Here is a 20,825-nt window from a genome sequence, read left to right as displayed (position 1 = left end):
TTTTTGAAACAAGAGATGAAAGATCCAGTATCAGGTAACAGACTGAGGTTTGGCTAAGAGTAAGACAGAAATAAGTGGGAGTTGGAAGAAATAAGAAATAAATAAGAAGAATAAAAATGTGATAGCTGAGGGCTTCCCTGGTGGCGCAGTGGTTGAGAGTCCGCCTGCCGATGCAGGGGACACGGGTTCGTGCCCCGGTCCGGGAAGATCCCACATGCCGCGGAGCGGCTGGGCCCGTGAGCCATGGCCGCTGAGCCTGCGCGTCCGGAGCCTGTGCTCTGCAGCGGGAGAGACCACAACAGTGAGAGGCCCGTGTACCGCAAAAAAAAAAAAAAAAAAAATGTGATAGCAGAATAAAAAACATAACAGAATAAAAAAATGTAATAACAGAAGTAAAAACTATATCGATGGTAACCTAATAGAAAAATGGGAGGATTTCAACAGACAATTCACAAAAGAGGATATCCAGATGGCCAATAAACATAAGAAAAAGTATACAATTTCATTAGTAATAAGAAAACTATAAATTAAATCCAAAATGAGATATCCCCACACACCTACCCAAACTGCCAAAATAAAAAGAAAATACCAAGTTTTGTAAAGAATGTGGAGTGCTCCCATATATTATTAGTGGGAGTGTAAACCGGGCATAATCGCTTTGGAAAACTCTTTGGCAGTATCTACCAAAGCTTCATGTAGGCATACTCTCTGACCTGTCCCTCAGAGTATGTCCAAGGATTAGCAGCAACACATCACCTAGGAGTTTGTTAGAAATGCAAAATCTCAGACCACACCCAAAACCTACTGATTCACATTCAGCATTTTCCTAAGAGTCCAGGTAATTCATATGCACATTAAAGTTTGAGAAGTGTTGTTCTACAACTCATCCATTTTGCTTCAAACTCACCCATTCCACTCCTGGAAAAATACACACAAGTGTTCACCAAAAGATGTATATACCAGGATGTCCACAGCAGTACTGTATCTAATAGCTAAAGATTGGAAATTACCCGAACACCCATCAACAATACAATGGATAAGCAAATTGTGATATATTCCAAAATGAGAATAGACAATCTATAACTGCACACAACAAGGACAAGTCTCATACATATAATAATAAGTGAAAAAAGCCAGACAGAGGAGAGTCCTGTATTATTCATTTTACACAAAGTCCAGAAACAGGCAAAACTAATCTGAACTGTTAGAAGTCATTAATGGTGGTTAGCCTTTGGGAGAGTGGTGGTCCATAGTAGTGACTGGAAGGGAATATGAGAGGTTTCTGGTGTACTCAAAATGTTCTGTTTCTTAGGTACAAATTTCCGGTTATAAAATAAGTAAGTCATGGCGATGTAATATACAGCATGATGACTGTAGTTAATAATACTGTATTGCATATGTGAAAGTCGCTAAGAGAGTAGATCTTACAAGTTCTCATCACAAGAAAAAATATTTTATAACTATGTATAGTGAGTGATGTTAACTAGACTTATTGTGGTGATTATTTCACAATATATACAAATATCAAATCATTATGTTGTACACCTGAAACTGATATAATGTTACAATGTCAACTATACCTCAATAAAATGTTGTTTCTCAATCTGGCCAATAAGCATATGAAAGATGTGCTTCATTAGTTATCTAGGAAATGAGAATTAAACTACAATGACATACCATTACCCAGACACTAGAATATCTAAAGTTATAAAAAACTGACAATACAAGAATGCAAAACAACATGGACTATCAGAGCTGGTAGGAAAGCAAAATCATACAACCACTTTGAAAAAGAGTACAGCAGTTTCTTATAAAGTCAAATATTCACTTACCATGCAACCCAGCAATTCCATTCCCAGGTTTTTCCCAAGGGAAATTAAAACATATGTCCACACAAAGACTTGTATATAAATGTTCATTGCAGCTTTATTCATAATTGCCCCAAACTAGAAATAACCCAAATACCCATCAACAGGTGAATGGATAAACAAATGTGATACCACCCGTAAAATGACATTCTAATCAGCAATAAAAGAGAACATGATACACACAACAACACGGACAAGTCTCAGAACCATTTTGCTGTGTAAAAGAAGCCAGACACAAAAGAGTATGTACTACATAATTCCATTTATATCAATTGTTAGCAAAGGCAAAACTAATCTGCAGTGATAGAAAGCAGAGTAAAAAGACAAAGCAGTTGCCTGGGGATGGGGGTGAGTGGGCATGAAGAAACTTTTGGCGATAAGAGAAATGTTTCATATCATGATTGTGATGGTAGTTTATACATTTGTATACATTTATCAAAACTCACAAGTAAACTCAATTGAGTACATCTAATGTGTGTAAGTTATACTCCAATAAAACTCATTTTCTATTTCAACATACGTTTAAAGATGTAATATTCTTACTCTAGAGAGATAATGCCAATAATACCAACAACAAAAGCCCAGTAACTCAATAAAAAATGTGAAGGACACTGTGGATTTCCAGAACGCTGAAAAACTTACAGAAACACCTGAGGACTGACAGCTTTCAACTTTAGAAAAAGATTTAGATGTGAATACAATGCTTGTAAACATTCCCTTAGTCAGAAGCTAACGGATAAATTTTTCTGGAATGGTAACATAAATCCCAAGTATAAATGGGCTATGGCTTAGGAAAAAGTGAGTTTTTCCAGAGCCTGGCAAAAACGGCGTCATCAGACAACACAGTCAGGGAAAGCTCTGCTGAGATTCACTGTATCTATTGCTGCCAGGAGTGGTCACCTCACTTCTAATAAGATTCTATTGCCTTTGCCAATTAAGCAAGGAAATTAATCTAACTCCACTGTGTATGAATGTGCTTTCTCCTTCCACCCACCTGAAATACATCAGTTGGCATCAGAAGTGAGACTGGCACAGACACACCACCAGCCTCGTTAAAGAGTCTGGAAGGAGTGTTGGGAACACAAGTGAGGGCCTCGTTAAAGAGTCTGGAAGGAGTGTTGGGAACACAAGTGAGGGAACGCTGCCTGAGGGAGTTATGGATGGAGACGAGAGAGACGAGAGCAGTTATGTGAGTTTTTCCCTTGGAGTAGTCGTACAGTGTAGTTCACAAACTGTTCTCTTTACCTCTGAAAAGTTGAGCCCAAGGGATAATTCAAAAGGGGAAAGACAAGATAGTCTAAGGCATAACTCACTGACATCTCACTAAGGTAGGGAGGATGATCACAGATTCCCAAAGGGCTGAAAAGCCAGGGGAGATAGAGGAGATACGATAGAGGACCCCCTCACATGCCTCTCAGATGGGTAGACAGCAACTTTTCAGGCCAGGAATGTGTAAGAGCTGAAGTTTATTTAGATGTGGGAAAGTATAAAAATAGAGCAGTAAAACGCTTTAACTCTTGCTAACCCAACTCTCTCTGTAGGAGGATAACAAAACACAAAAAAGTGATATTAATTGATGCCAGTGGTTTTAAATGTGGGAAGGGGGTAATAATAAAGTTATGAAGAGCTTTGTCTTCCTTGATCCTTCCTGCAAAAGTGACCAAAGACTGGTTCAAATCTAAAGAATTTAACTGTGTAAATAGAATAACTCGATTTTAAAAGTTTGTGCTAAATCTTTCCTCTCAGAAAATTCTGAAATTGAGACTATGATTTGGACAAATATTTTTAAACTAACTGGGTTAAAATTAGTGTTGGAAGATTCCAGAGCTCATTTAAATAGGAATATAACATTTTCACTGGTAAACATACTATTTCTTTTGGAAGAATATTTGGGCTGAGTGTGAAAAGTAAAACAAACCCAAAACTATAAACCCCATTTCCAGGATGACCCATATTTCTCAAGAAAATAGAATTAAAATTGTCTCAAGGCCATTTAACTTCTGTGTTTCAGACATAATTTTATTTAGGTGAAGACACTTGTGCTGGATCAGAACCAGCTGAGATAAAAAGGAGTACCTGGAAATAGAGGCTGAAGTCTTAGGAAATAATTTCCCCCATTTGGCTAATCTTGAAGAATCTTGGCTTAAGACTCTGGATTCTGCAACTACTTGTGAGTCAAGAAGGGAGATACTGATAAAAGGTAGATCTTTACAGATTTATAATTGTAAACAGAATATGTTTTTAAATTTAGAGAAATATTCCAAAAGGAGTTATGAATTCCACATTTTTAAAAAGGGGTTTGAGTGAAAGGAAATGGATGGCAGCTCACTGAAGGATAAGTTCACTATGATCAGGAGCTCCAGCACCTGGAGGGGAGAAACCAAGCGGGACTGGGCAGGCAGTAAAGAAGCAGGTGGCAAGAGCAATCTTATACTTAAGGGTGACTGCATGAGGGCACAGCAAGGTACAGAACCCTGTGGCCCAGAAAAGCCATGCCTCCATGTCCCCAGGCTAAGAAAGGCTCACAATGCTCATCCTACACTCAGCACAAGCTAAAAGAAGATGAAAATCATGTAAAACCTAGCAAAAACAAAACGCATTCACTAGCTGGAATGTGTGTGTGTGTTTGTGTTGTATGTTTGGAGATGTGTTATAGTTTTAAGAGAACACACACACACACTCAATCCTACAGTTCGTTCAACAACAACAAAACCCCAAAAACCCAATCAGAAAACACACGAAGACCTGAATAGGTATTTCTCCCAAGAAGATAAACAATTGCCAACTAGCACATGAAAAGATGTTCAACATCACTAACCATTATGGAAATGCAATGAGATATGACCTCACACCCATTATGATGGCTACTATAAAAAAGAACAACAACGAGAAAACAGAGACTAAGAAGACAATAGAAATAAATCAATGAAACCAAGAGCTGGTTCTTTGAAAAGATAAACAAAATCGACAAACCTTTAGCTAGACTCAACACTCAAACAAGAAAACAAGAGTACTCGAAGAATATGAGTGAAGGAAGAGACTTACAACTGACACCACAGAAATATAAAGGACTATAAGAACTACACTTGAATAATATAATGAACAATTATATGCCAACAAACTGGACAACCTAGAAGAGAGAGTTAAATTCCTAGACAACCTACCAAAACTGAGTCGTGAAAAAATTGAAAATCTGAACAAATCAGCTACTAGTGAGGAGATCAAATCAGTAATTAAAAACCTCCCAAAAAACAAAGTGCAGGCTCAGATGGCTTCACTGGTGAATTCTAGCAAACATTCAAAGAATTAATACCAATCCTTCTCAAACTCTTCCAAAAAACAGAAGAAGAGGTTCCAAAAATAGAAGAGGGAATGTTTCCAAACTCATTTTATGATGCCAGCATTATCTTGATACCAAAACCAGACAAGGATGCCACAAGAAAAGAAAATCACAGGCCAATATCCCTGATGAACAGAGATGCAAAAATCCTCAACAAAATATTAGCAAGCTGAATTCAATAATACATTAAAAGGATCATACGTCATGATCAAGTGAGACTTATTCCAGGAATGCAAGGATGGTTCAACATCTGCAAATCAATGTGATACATCACATTAACAAAATGAAGGATAAAAATCAAAAGATCATCTCAATAGATGCAGAGAAAGCATTTGACAAATTCAATATCCATTTATGATAAAAACTCTCAACAGGGCTTCCCTGGTGGCGCAGTGGTTTAGAGTCCGCCTGCCGATGCAGGGGACACGGGTTCGTGCCCCGGTCTGGGAAGATCCCACGTGCCGTGGAGCGGCTGGGCCCGTGAGCCATGGCCGCTGAGCCTGCGCGTCCGGAGCCTGTGCTCCGCAACAGGAGAGGCCACAACAGTGAGAGGCCCACGTACCGCAAACAACAACAACAACAAAAAACACTCTCAACAAAGTGGGTATAGAGGGAATATACTTCAACATAATAAAGGGCATATACGACAAGCCCACAGCTAACATCATACTCAATGGTGAAAAGCTGAAAACTTTTCCTCTAAGATTAGGAACAACACAAGGGCGCCTACTCTATAGCCACTTTTATTCAACATAGTACAGTTGAATAGCACAGTCCCCTACATACGAATGAGTTCTGTTCCAAGAGTGCATTCATAAGTCCAGTTTGTTTGTAAGTCCAACGAAGTTAGCCTATACACAATCAGCTACCTATACAGTACAGCTAGTACTGTACTGTAATAGGTTTATAATACTTTTTACACAAATAATACATAAAAAACAAAGAAAAAATAAAACATTTTTAATCTTACAGTGCAGTACCTTGAAAAGTACAGTAGTACAGTGGCATTGAGTGAACAGGCAAGAAGAGTTACTGACTGGAGGAGGGAGAGGAGGTGGGAAATGGTAGAGCTGAAGGATCATCAGCAATAGGAGACAGAGGGCAAGCTGCAATTTCACTCACACCTGACACTGATGGAACGCATGTTTGCATCTTTGAAAGTTCACAACTTGAAGGTTTGCATGTAGGGGACTTACTGTACTGGAAGTCCTAGCCAGATCAACTAGGCAACAAAAAGAAAAAGGCATCCATATTGGAAAGGAAGAAGTAAAATTATCTCTGGTTGCAGATGACATGATATTATACAGAAAACCCTCAAGACTCCACCAAAAAACTGTTAGGACTAATAAATGAATTCAATACAGTTGGAGGATACAAAAATCAGCATACAAGAATCTGTTGCATTTCTGTATACTAATAACAAACTACCAGAAAGAGAAATTACAAAACAATCCCATTTACAATTGCATCAAAAAGAATAAAACACCCAGGAATAAATTTAACCAAAGAGGTGAAAGACATGTACATTGAAAACTGTAAGACATTAATGAATTTTAAAAAAGTCACAAATAAATGGAAAGATAGTCCATGCTCATGGACTAGAAGAATTAACAGTGTTAAGATGTCCACAGTACCCAAAGCAATCTACAGATTCAATGCAATCCCTACCAAAATTCCAATGGCATTTTTCACTGAAGCAGAACAAACAATCCCCAAATTTAAATGGAACCACAAAATACCGTGAATAGCCAAAGCAAGCTTGAGAAAGAAGGTCAAAGCTAGAGATACCATGCACCCTGATTTCAAACTATATTACAAAGCTATAGTAATTAAACAGTATGGTATTGGCATAAAAAAAAGACACATAGATCAATGGAACAGAACAGAAAGCTCAGAAATAAAGCCAGGCATACATGGTCATTTAATTTACCACAAAAGAGCCAAGAATATACAATGCAGAAAGGACAGTCTCTTCAATAAATGGTGTTGGGAAAACTGGACAGACATATGCAAAAGAATGAAACTGGACCACTATCTTACACCACAAACAAAAATTAACTTCCAATGGATTAAAGACTTGAATATAAGACCTGATACCATAAAACTCCAAGAAGAAAACATAGATAGTAAGCTCCTTGACACAGATCTTGGTGATGACTTTTTGAATCTGACACCAAAAGCAAAAGCAACAAAAGTAAAAATAAACAAGTGGGGCTATATCAACAAACTAAAAAACTTCTTCACAGCAAAGGAAACCATCAACAAAATGAAAAGACAGCCTACTGAATGCGAGAAAATATTTGCAAATCATATATCTGATAATGGTTAATATCCAAATATATAAAGAACTCCTGCAATTCAATAGCAAAAACCCCCAGACAATCCAATTAAGAAATGAGCAGAGATCTGAATAGAAATTTTTCCCAAGAGGACATACAGATGGCTAACAGTACATGGCAAGATGCTCAACATCACTAATCATTAGAGAAATGCACATCAAAACCACAATGAGACATCAAATCACACATGTTAGAATGTCTATTATCAAAAAGATAAGAAATAACATGTGTTGGCGACTATGTGAAGAAAAGGGAACCTTTGTGCACTGTTGGTGGAAATGTAAATTGATGCAGCCACTATGGAAAACACCATGGAGGTTCCTCAAAAATTTCAAAATAGAACTACCATATGCTCCAGCAATTCTACAGGGTACTTATTTGAAAAATTAAAACACTATCTTGAAAAGACATTTGCACCCCATGTTCACTGCAGCATTATTTACAATAGCCAAGGTATGGAAACAACCTAGGTGTCCATCAATGGATGAACAGATAAAGAAGATGTGGTATACATACGCAATGGACTATTATTCAGCCCACAAAAAAAAAAGTCTTGTCATTTGCAAACGTGGACAGACCTTGAGCGCATCAAGCTACGTGAAATAAGTTAGACAGAGAAAGACAAATACTGTATGATCTTACTTACATGTGGAATCTAAAAACAAAAACAAAAGAACAAGCTTATAGATATAGAGACCAGATTAGCAGTTGACAGGGTAGGGGTGGGGGCTGGGAGAAATGGTGAAAGGGGTCAAAAGACACAAATTTCCAGTTATAAAATAAATAAGTCACGGGGATGTAATGTACACCACGGTGACCACAGTTAATAATACATACAGTTGCCAACTTATGATGGTTCTACTTAACAATTTTTCCACTTTATGATGGTACAAAAGCGATAAAATTCAGTAAAAGTATACTTTGAATTTTGATCTTTTCCCCTGGGCTATCAATATGTTGTACAGTACTCTCTCGTGATGCCTGGCAGTGGCAGTGAGCTGCAGCTCCCCCAGCTACCGAGTGGATCATGAGGATTAACAACCAATACACTTAAAACTATTCTGTTTTTCATTTTCAGTGTACTATTCAATAAATTACATGAGATATTCAACACTTTATAAAATACACTTTGTGTTAGATGATTTTGCCCAGCTGTAGGCTAATGTAAATGTTCTGAGCACATTTCAGGTAGGCTAGGCTAAGCTATAATATTCAGTAGGTTAGGTGTATTAAATGAATTTTGACTTAGTATTTTCAATTTATGATGGGTTTATCGAGACATAATCCCATATTAGGGAAGATCTGCACTATATTGCATATTTGAAAGATGCTAAGAGAACAGATCTTAAAAGTTCTCATCACAAGAAAAAAAAATTTGTAACTATGTAAGGTGATGGATGTTAACTAGTTTATTGTGGTGATCATTTTGCAATGTACACAAATATTGAACCATTGTATACCTGAAACTAATAATGTTATATGTCAATTTACACCTCAATTAAAAAAAACAAGAAAATAACAACCATTAGTGAGGATGTGGAGATATTGGAATCTTTGTGCACTGTTGATGGGAGTGTAAAATGGGACAGCCACTGTGGAAAAAAAGCATAGTAGTTCCTCAAAAAATTAAAAATAGAATTACCATATATTCCAAAAACCCTTCTGGGTATATACCCAAAAGAACTGAAAGCAGGGTCTCAAAGGGATGTTTACATACCCATGTTCATAGCAGCATTATTCACAATAGGCAAAAGGTAGAAACAACCCTAGTGTCCACTGACAGAAGAACAAATAAAATGTGGTATATATATATATGCAATGGAATATTATTCAGCCTTAAAAAGGAAGGAAACTCTGACACAGGCTGTAACCGGATGAATCTTGAAGACACTGTGGTCAGTGAAATAAGCCAGACACAAAAAGACAAATACTGTATGATTCTACTTACACAAGGTAAGTAGAGTAGTCACAGTCATAGATACAGAAAGTAGACTGATTGTTGCCAGGGGCTGAGCTGGGAGAGGGGGAATAAGGAGTTGTTGTTTAATGAGTACAGAGTTTCAGTTTTTCAAGATGAAATGAATTCTGGAGACGGACAGTGGTGATGGCTGCACAACAATGTAAATGTACTGAATACCACTGAAATGTGCACTTAAAAATGGTGAAGATGTTAAGTTTTATGTTATGTGTGTTTTACCACAATTAAAAACAAATTTTAAAAGCCTACCATAGGTAAGAGAGAATCTGTTCAAAATGCCAAGACTGGAAAGGGGAAGCCAGCTGAACTTGGGCCAAGGTAGACTGAAGATGGAGTCAAGGTCTCCAGGGCCTTTGGCTATACCAACCCTTTGAAAGAAATAACAGAATGACCTAGTGGTGGTTTTGCATGGAGCCTTTCGACACTAATGTCCTCACCTCCATGCAGGTGCTAATTTAACAAGCAAAATGGAAACCTATGGTACTACTGCACACCAAGCTACAGTTTAATCTGAAGCACTGAGTTCCCATGGACCTCACAGGAGGTGGCAGAGAATTATGAAGTTTAAGGGAAATCAAGTTTAAATAGCTGCCCGGGTCCAAGCAGAGAGCCCAAAGCTTGTTTGGATTTCAACAAAAACATCACAGAGGGAGCTGTTACTGGGCCCTAGCAATCAGTTTCTCCGAAAGAAATGACGCTGTACTTTTGTTTTTTTTGGTTGTGCAGCTTCTACAAAATTTGATAGTACAAATACAGCACACTTTAATCCATGCCAATAATTAGATTCTCATACTAAAACAGAAGTGGCTAAAACTTTCCATGGCTATCCTGTCCCTCCCTTTTATGGGAAAAATTCTAAAAATATATCACAACCCAGATTAGTATGAAGGGAGAGGGTGTGTAAATGTAATACCAACAGAAAATTGCAATTGAAATGTGCTATAATCTAAATATGTTTCCTCTTCTATGTGTTGGTTCTTGTGGAACCCAGAAAATACTGTGAATACATTGCATAAACTGACAGAACTGTTCTTTGATTCAGGGGGCAAAATGTTTTTTAACTATGTATTTTTATCACACTTACACATACACATAATTTTAAAAACCAAATATTTGTATAATAAACATTGATTCATAAGAACTAAATATTTTTAAAGTTTATTACATGAACAGTACTAAAAAAAGGAAAAACCATCTCAGTAGATGCAGGAACAGCATTCAACAAAATTCAACTCCTATTCATGACTGAAAACTCTCAGCAAACTAGAATAGAAGGTAACTTCCTCAATCTCATAAAGGGTATTGACAAAAACCCTACAGCTAACACTATACTTATTGGTAAAAAGACTGAATGCTTTTCCCCCAAGATCAGGAACAAGGCAAGGATGTCGACTCTCACTAAAGGATGTATTAGCTGGTGCAATCTGGGGAAAAAAGATCAGGAAGCTGGACAGAGTATACAGACTGAATGAAAGGAGGAATGTGAAACTGTCTATTCACAGACAAAAGATCACCTGTGTAGAAAAAACTACAAAACATCTAAAAAAAGCTGTAGAACTAATAAATGAGTTCAGCAAGATCACAGGACACGAGGTCAACATGAAAAAGAAGTCAATTGTGTTTCTATACCTTAGCAATAAATTATTAGGTATTGGGATTTCTAAAATTCTATTTACAATAACTTAACTATAAAGTATTGGTGGATAAGTTTAGCTAAATACGCATAAGACCTATTGTGAGAACTACAAAATACTGCTGAAAGTTTATAAATACATGGAATAAATAAAAGATATAAATAAACGGAGAATTATAACATGTTCATGTGTCAGAAGACTCTAATAAGATGTCAATTCTCCCCAAGATGATTTATAGATTCAAAGGAATCCCAATCAAAACCCCAGCAGGTTTTTTTTTCTTTTTTCTTTTTTTTGCAGGAAAGCTGACTCTAAAATGCAAATGACAGAACAACTTAGAAAAAGAATATGGAGGAATTACACTACCAATTTCAAAAATTACAGCAAAGCTAAAGTAATCAAGACAGTAAGTTACTGGATTAAGAATAGACATTTAGGTCAACAGAACAGAAAAGTGAGTCTAGAAACAGACACACACATACACAGCAAACTGATTTTTTTTTTTTTTTTTGAAGTACGCGGGCCTCTCACCGCTGTGGCCTCTCGCGTTGCAGAGCACAGGCTCCGGAAGCGCAGCCCCAGCGGCCATGGCTCACGGGCGCAGCCGCTCTGCGGCATGTGGGATCCTCCCGGACCAGGGCACAAACCCTTGTCCCCTGCATCGGCAGGCGGACTCTCAACCACTGCCCCACCAGGGAAGCCCAGCAAACTGACTTTTAACAAAGGTGCCAAGGTAATTCAATGACAAAAAGTTAGTCTTTTCAATAAATGATGCTGGAACAATTGTTATGTATGTGCAAAAAAATTAACCCAGACCCTTAACCCTCACTATATATGAAAAATTAATTCAATGGTTCCAGAAGTAGATTCTCTAAGGTCCATGATTATGTCCATAACATAGTAATTTTTTCAATACCACATTGCCTTAGTAGAAGACAAGAAGGGATTCTATACCAAATAATAATAAACATTAACGTTATTAAATACTACTAAAAATTCATAATGAACCACAGGGCTAAATGTAAGAGCTAAAATTATACAATTTCCAGAAGAAAACACAGAAAAATATCATTACAATCATAGAGTAGATGAAAATTTCTTAAATAGCATACAAAGAGAAAAAAACGGAATTCATTAAAATTTTAGGCTTTGGCTCTTCAAAAGACAGTGCTAAAAAATGAAAAGGTAAGCCACAGACTGAGTGGAATATTTGCAGAACCCATTTCTGATAAAAGAGCTGTAATCAGAATAAGAACTCTTAGAAATGCAAATCAAAACAACAGTGAGGCATCACCTCACACCAGTCAGAATGGCCATCATCAAAAAATCTACAAACAATAAATGCTGGAGAGGGTGTGGAGAAAAGGGAACCCTCCTACACTGTTGGTGGGAATGTAAACTGGTACAGCCACTATGGAGAACAGTATGGTGGTTCCCTGGGAAACTAAAAATAGAGCTACCATGTGATCCAGCAATCCCACTCCTGGACATATATCTGGAGAAAAACATGGTTTGAAAGGATACATGCACCCCAATGTTCACTGCAGCATTGTTTACAATAGCCAAGACATGGAAGCAGCCTAAACGTCCACTGACAGATGAATGGATGAAGAGGATGTGATACATATATACAATGGAATATTACTCAGCCATTAAAAAGAATGAAATAATGCCATTTGCAGCAACATGGATGGACCTGGAGATTATCACACTAAAGTGAAGTAAGAGAAAGACAAATATCATGTAATACCGCTTATATGTGGAATCTAAAAAAAATGATACAGGTGAACTTGTTTACGAAGCAGAAACAGACTCACAGACTTAGGGAATGAACTTATGGTTACCAGGGGGGAAGGGTGGAGGGGGAAGAGACAGATTGGGATTTGGGATTGACATGTACACACTGCTATATCTAGAATAGATAACCAACAGGGACCTACTGTATAGCACAGGGAATGCTGCTCAATATTCTGTAATAAACTAAATGGGAAAAGAATTTGAAAAAGAATAGATACATGTATATGTATAACTGAATCACTTTGCTGTATACCTGAAACTAACACAACACTGTTAATCAACTATGCTCCAATATAAAATGAAATCTTTTTTAATGCAAAAAAGAAAAAGAACTCATAATTCAAATATAAAAAGACAGACAACTCAATTAAACAGGGTTATAAGATATAAACAGACACTTCAGTAAGATACACAAATGGCAAATAAACACACAAAAAGACGGTCAATATCATTAGCCATTAAGAAAATTCAAATTAAAACCACCATGAGATACCACTACATATGCACAAGAATAGTTAAACTTAAAAAGACTGACAATGCCAAGTGTTGGTGAGGACATGGAACAGCTGGACCTTCACACACTGCTTGTAGGAATACAACTTTGGAAAACAGTTCTGCAGTTTCTTATAAAGTTAAACATAGATGTACTATATGACCCAGCAACAGTTCCCCTCTTGGGAATTTACCAGAGAAAAATGAAACTATATGTTCATACAAAAGCCTGTATACAAATGTTTATACCAGCATCATTCATAACAGCCAAAAAATGGAAACAACCCAACGTCTATCAAAAAATTGAATGTATAAGCAAATGAGGTTTATCCACACAACAGAATATTATTCAGTAATGAAAAGAAATGAACAATATGGATGAATCTCAAAAGTATTATGCTAAGTGGAAGAAGCTAGACACAAAAGGGCTACATATTGTATGATTTTATTTATGTGAAATTCTAGAAAAGGCAAAACTATGGTGGCAAAAAGCAGATCAGTGGTTTTGCTAGGTGCCAAGGGTGAACAGAGAAGATGGACTGCAAAAGGGCACAAGGAAACTTTTTGGGTTAATTGAAATGTTCCATACCATGACTGTGTGGTGGTTATACAACTATACACATTTATCAAAGCCCATCAAACCTAACACATAAAATTAGTGAATTTTATTTTGTGTAAATTATACCTCAATAAAGGTATCTTTTTAAAAAGAGTTTAGACAGTCGCACGCTCTCCCACATCGCAGCACAGAGGTCAGGGGGCCAACCCGCCAGTGGCCTATCCAGTACCCATCCCTTCTGCTCCCTCCTTGCTGGCAGAGCCAAGTGGGAGCATCTGCTCTAAGGGGCGGTGTGGGTCCCTCTCTGGCCCAAAGAGTAAAGAGAGCTTTGTTCAAGTCCACCGCCAGTGGTGGACAAGAAGGGGCCCCGTGATACAGTTCTGGACAGAAAGCAGAGGCTCTGTGGGGGCTTCTGGGAATGGATCCCTTGCTCGTAAAATACTGTGCCGAGAAGGGACTTCTTGCTTCCTGCCTCTGGACACAGCCCAGAGTGTTCTGAGACCCCAAGAACTGTACAGGACACCTCTCACCACTTGGAGCTGTAGTAGCCATCTTGTAAGCATGGAGGGACCTGTCTGAGGACCAGGACCTGCCCCAGACATATTGAATTTGAATCCCTGGGGGTGAGACCAGAACTCATGCATTTTCTGCAGACTCTCCAGGTGACTCTGGTGCACCCAGGACCGAGGACCACTGCTCTGAGCATACAGTGCTGGACCAAGACGTGCCCTGCTCAGCAGTGATTTTTGAGCACTCCTCTCCCAGGTGACTGTGGTTGGCCCTGATCCCTCATCAGTTCAGTCCTATGGGTGTGAAAGGGCTGCCGTAATTATGGACCACAAACAGGGTGGCCTAAAGCAACAGAACTTTATGCTCTCACAGTTCTGGAGGTCAGAAGTCTGAAATCAAAGTATCCGTAAGGCCAGGTTCCCCCTGCTGTTTCTAGGAAAGAGTCCTTCTTTGTCTCTTCAAGCTTCTGGTGGTCGCTGGCAATACTTGACTTTCCATGGCTTGTAGACACAACACTCTGATTTCTGCCTCCCTCTTCACATGTCTTCTCCCATGCGTGTCTGTGTATCTCCGTATCTCTCTTCTTATAAGAATACCAGCCATTGGATGTAAGGACCACCCTAAGTGGTCCAGTGTGACCTCATCTTACCTAATTAAGATCCCATTTCCAAATGATGTCACATTTGGAGGTTCTGGATGGACATGAGTTTTGGGGAACCCTATTCAACCTAGTACAGCTTCCTTCTTTACTTTCTTTTCTCCTGCCCTCACTCTTACTGCCCTGGGGTTATTCTTCTTCCTAATAAAGCATCAGCACACAAGCTTGCTTTCAGGTTTTCCTTTCTAGGGAAACTGGAGTAAGAAAACAACCATATTCCAGACAGCGAGAACATTCCAGAGGTCACCAGGCTCCGGGCAGTGAAGGGTGTGGACCCCAGACGTCGCGGGGACAGCCTGTCCCCGCTGCTTGGTGGCGCCTGGCCCGGCCGCTGCTCGCTGTGCTGCCTCCGCTGCGCTCCTCGGACTCGGGTTCGCGCGTGTCTCACTTCATCCCAGCCCCGGGAGAGCAACGTTGGGTTTATGTCTTTATTTGATGAAAACGAGCTGTTGCACAGCCATTGGTACCGTATTGAGGAAACACAGCATACAAGCAAGAAGCTTACAGCCTCAGTGGCGAAAAGTTTTTCATGTCAGAGACCGAGAACTCTTGCAGTCGTTTATGTCATCCCTTCTTCTCCAGACAGGGGATACCAAAAAGCTGCAATCAAAGATCTCTTCATCTTATTGATAAAGCCACTAATGAGCCAAAATGTCTGTCAACGTCAACCGCAGCGTGTCAGACCAGTTCTATCGCTACGAGATGCCTCGTCTGATTGCCAAAGTTGAGGGCAAAGGAAATGGAATCAAGACAGTTATAGTCAACATGGTTGACATAGCCGAAGCGCTTAATCAGCGTCCAACGTATCCCACCGAATATTTAGGTTGCGAACTGGGAGCACAGACCCAGTTTGATGTTAAGAATGACCGTTACATTGCCAGTGGATCTCATGAGGCGAATAAGCTGCAAGGCATGTTGGATGGATTCATTAAAAAATCTGTTCTCTGTCCTGAGTGTGAGAATTCCGAAATGGATGTGCATGTCAATCCAAAGAAGCAAACAATAGGTAATTCTTGTAAAGCCTGGGGCTATCGAGGCATGCTTGACACACATCATAAACTCTGCATGTTCATTCTCAAAATGCCACCTGAGAATAGTGACGATGGTTCAGGAAAGAAAGAAAAGGAAAAGAAAACTAGAAAGGGCAAAGACAAGGGAAATGGCTCCGTGTCCAGCAGTGAGACACCACCTCCACCACCACCCAATGAAATCTGTCCTCCTCCACATGCTGTGGAAGAAGAGGAGGATGATGACTGGGGGGAGGATACAACAGAGGAAGCTCAAAGGGGAAGAATGGATGAAATCAGTGACCACGCAAAAGTTTTAACCCTCAGTGATGATTTGGAATGGACTGTTGAAGAGCGTGTCAATATCCTGTTTGATTTTCTTAAGAAAAAGAAAGAAGACGGTAGTATTGACCCATCTGACAAATTGTAGCTGAAGCAGAAAGACTGAATGTAAAAGCCATGGGCCCTCTTATTTTGACTGAAGTTCTTTTTAATAAGAAGATTAGAGAACAAATTAAGAAATACAGGCACCATTTCTTACGATTTTGTCACAACAACAAAAAAGCTCAATGGTACCCTCTTCATTGTTTGGAGTGTGTGGTAGCAGTGCACCAAGCTCAGCTCATCTCCAAGATGCCACATATCTTGAAGGAGATGTATTATGCAGACCTTTTGGAGGAAGAAGTCATCATTAGCTGGTCAGAAAAGGCCTCTAAGAAATATGTCTCAAAAGAACTTGCCAAAGAGATTCGTGTCAAAGCGGAACCTTTTATAAAATGGTTGAAGGAAGCAGAGGAAGAATCTTGTGCTGGTGAAGATGAAGATGAGAATATTGAGGTGATGTATTCAAAGACTGCCAGTGTACTGAAAGTTGAAGCTGTAAAGTCTGACAACAAGGACGATGACATTGATATTGATGCCATTTAAAGGGGTGGGTGCAGCCCAGCTTAACAGTTTAATGCTGAGAATCTTTCTGCATCATCAGCCAGAAGTGCAACATGTATGTGCAAAAGCTAAAATGGCTTAACATCACGCTACACTTTCTACTAAAAATGTATTGCTGTGAGTGGTCTGTATTTAAACCCAACAAGACATCTAGGGAGTCCATACACATATCAGTGAGCACATGCAGTGTGCTTATTTACAGCATGTTTCTTTTTGAAAACTTAGTGGTGGACACATTTGGATCACATTTATATAGTTATAAAAGTAAAGATTTCATTTTGCTCGTTCTTCAGATTTTTGGCTCTGAATGACTTAAGTAGGCTGAAATAATTGGCTCCTTTAAAAAATGCTGCATCATTATTTAACCTGATAGGATTACTGGAGCCTGTTAGATATTGTCAGGTGCTGAGACTATAAAGAGGTCTCAGCAGAATGTGAACATAAACTTACTTATAAATACCTTACGCAGTCATTAAGAAAAGTAGTACTTTTAAGTCTTATTTCTAGTTCCTCAGATTGCCATGTGGTAATGTACATTCTTCCCATGCCAAGGTGGACTGATTATCAAATGACAGTGCAATACCTTTACCTTACTGAGAAGTTAAAATGACCTGAGTGTCATATAAATAAAATTTTAAGAACAGGTTTTGAAACTTGAATTGTGTTTTTTTCATTTCTTCTATACTTGCCCCAAATTGTAGTCTCTGAAGTCATGTGCACTTGCACGTTGGATGAGCCAGGGGAATTATTACATTAACATATAAGCATTTTATTATGTGTATGTAGCTCTTGCTTTATACTGAGAGAAAACTGAAACTCTGGGGAGTGATTAAATAGTAAGCTCTACGATTTTATTTGGGGGAAGCAGGAAAAGGTACACTTAATCTCTAGCAAACACTGAGCATAATTTTTCAGCATTTACTCTTGATTCAAATTACAATTTCAAAATATTTAGACATACTGTATCTTTTGTTCAGTGTGGATTTTTCCCCTGATAAACTATGGTTCTTTGATGACTTTTGCATTTGGACACATAGCTTATGCTTTTCAGGTTTTCATTGCTATCTTGCCAAAATAAGTGTTAACTATGTCTCAAATTCCCCCCCACACCCCCAAAATGTCTTATTTTTTAAAAAAGCTAAAAGCATACTTCTTTTTTTGTTGTTGTTGTTTTTGTTTTTGCGGTATGCGGGCCTCTCACCACTGCGGCCTCTCCCGTTGCGGAGCACAGTCTCCGGACGCGCAGGCCCAGTGGCCATGGCTCACGGGCCCAGCTGCTCTGCGGCACGTGGGATCCTCCCGGACCGGGGCACGAACCTGCGTCCCCTGCATCGGCAGGCGGACTCTCAGCCACTGCGCCACCAGGGAAGCCCAAAGCATACTTCTAAGAGCCTATATTTTGTTTTAAGACTTAGGGTGTTTTTTATTTTCACATTGAATATTGTGAGATACCCAGGAAGTCTGTGATGATGGCAACGGAAAGCAGGTGCAGGGCCTGACCCAGCCCATCCTGGGCTTTAGATTTGGAAATAACTTCCTTGTAATGTGCTTGCCCAATCTGCTGATGTAAACTCCCTTGATAGACGGGCTTATGATTACATCTGAGAAATCATCTTGAAGATACAAATTTACACAAAAAGTACACTGTGGGAATCAAAATGCATGGAGTGAATTTTTGGGGGAGTATGGCTTATAACATTCACCTCTTTCTTTGTGATCCATCTCACAGATTACAATGAGACCTTAACAAATGTATGTAAGCTTTTTTCACATTGAAATTATATAAACATTTGGTATAATAAAAAATAAAAAGAATTTAAAGAAAATTTTTAAAAATATTACTCAAGTTATATATGTATATGCAACATGCACCAAATTGTAGAGCTACAATATTTCTCAATAGTGATGTCTTGGAATTTAATAAACTTGGTTTTGTTACTGCAGTGCAAAAAATCATTCCATGTATGATACCAAGTTTGTAACAACATCTACCATTGGTGCAAAAGAATGGAGCAGAGATAAGGAACAGGGTGGGCCCCTATGTCTGAGGAAGCCAAACTGCATTAATGTCACCATTCAGCAAAGACCCATGATACTGACAAGGAGAATTAACTATGTGCTAGGCATCCGTCAGTCCACCATCTGGGATTCTACCTTCGAAGTTGAACAACAAATCTTACCTCTTGGCAGCTGATACAAGCCCTAACAGTGGCAGATAAAGCACAACTGTACAAGTAGTGCTAAATTTTAAAAGTCACAAGGAATGCAAAGATGACTTTGCAGGTCATCTCACATTCAAAGATAAGGCTATCTTCCACTAGAGTGGAAAGATGAATCATCACAATACACAACTGTGGGATGCTGCCATATTATAACAGAATGTGTAAGGGATTCACCAAAAATTCATGTCTTTTAAATATATTTGACCTATTTGTTTATTACTGTTTCTCCCCACTAGAATGATGACACTCCATGATGACAGGGATTTTTGTCTTTACTGTTCACTGCTATATCCCTAGCACCTAGTACAATGCCAAGCATACAGTACTTGTTAAGTGAATAAATTATGCCTACGTAGATATTCAGTAAATATTTGTACAAATCCATTATGTCAATGTAAATGATGTAATAACCTTCTCTTACATTTCCTTTCTTGTACAATTTCTCTGATTGGAAGCTAATAATTGTCTTGTTTCTTTATTCATTTTGTTTCTAAATACCAATTCAAACATAAATTTTCAATCTACAAATACAAATGCTATAGAGGATGTGGAGAAAAGGGAACCCTCCTACACTGTTGGTGAGAATATAAACTGGTGCAGCCACTACGGAAAACAGTGGGGAGCTTCCTTAAAAAACTAAAAATAGAGTTACCATTATTATCCAGCAATCCCACTCCTGGGCATATATCCAGAAAAGACAAAAATTCTAATTTGAAAAGATACATGCACCCCAATGTTCATAGCAGCACTATTCACAATAACCAAGACATGGAAGCAATCTAAATGTCCATTGACAGATGAATGGATAAAGAAGAGGTGGTATGTACAATGGAATATTACTCGGCCATAAAAAGAATGAATTTTGCCACTTGCAGCAACATGAATAGACCTAGAGAATATCATACTAAGTGAAATCAGACAGAGGAAAACAAATATTATATGATATCACTTATATGTGGAATCTAAAAATAATACAAATGAATTTATTCACAAAACAGAAACAGACTAACGGACATAGGAAACAAACTTATGGTTACCAAAGGTGAAGGGGGAGGGGAGGATAAATTAGGAGTATGAGATTAACATAAACACACTACCATATTTAAAACAGATAAGCAATAAGGATTTACTGTATAGCACAGGGAATTATACTCAATATCTTGTAATAACCTATAATGGAAAATAATCTGAAAATATGTGTGTGTGTGTATATATATATTTATTATATATATATTTATTTATATATATATAACAATCACTTTGCCATACACCTGAAATTAACACAATACTGTAAATCAACTATACTTCAATTAAAAAAATGAACTTTCAAGCAAGGAGATTCTCATTTCTCCTTTATATATTTCTTCATTCTAAAAGTTTCCTACAATATGTGTGTGTTTATGTATATTCAGAATAAAGAATGTATGCATTTTTATAAAATTAGAGCTTTTGGAAAACAAGGTTTAAAATGTTAAT

General features: G+C 38.3%; 1 protein-coding gene and 1 pseudogene across 1 annotated transcript in view; one reads left to right on the top strand and one right to left on the bottom strand.

The window, feature by feature from the left end:
• REC114 (REC114 meiotic recombination protein) overlaps window positions 1–20,825 on the bottom strand; it is a 96,079-nt gene that overhangs the window by 45,428 nt on the left and 29,826 nt on the right. The window lies entirely within an intron of this gene.
• Window positions 15,669–17,419, top strand: LOC101331508 (eukaryotic translation initiation factor 5 pseudogene; annotated as a pseudogene).

The sequence above is a fragment of the Tursiops truncatus genome, chromosome 2 (assembly GCF_011762595.2).
Source record: "Tursiops truncatus isolate mTurTru1 chromosome 2, mTurTru1.mat.Y, whole genome shotgun sequence".
Classification (NCBI taxonomy): Eukaryota; Metazoa; Chordata; class Mammalia; order Artiodactyla; family Delphinidae; genus Tursiops; species Tursiops truncatus.
Note: the sequence above shows the minus strand (reverse complement) of the source record. Positions and strands in the feature narration are given on the sequence as shown.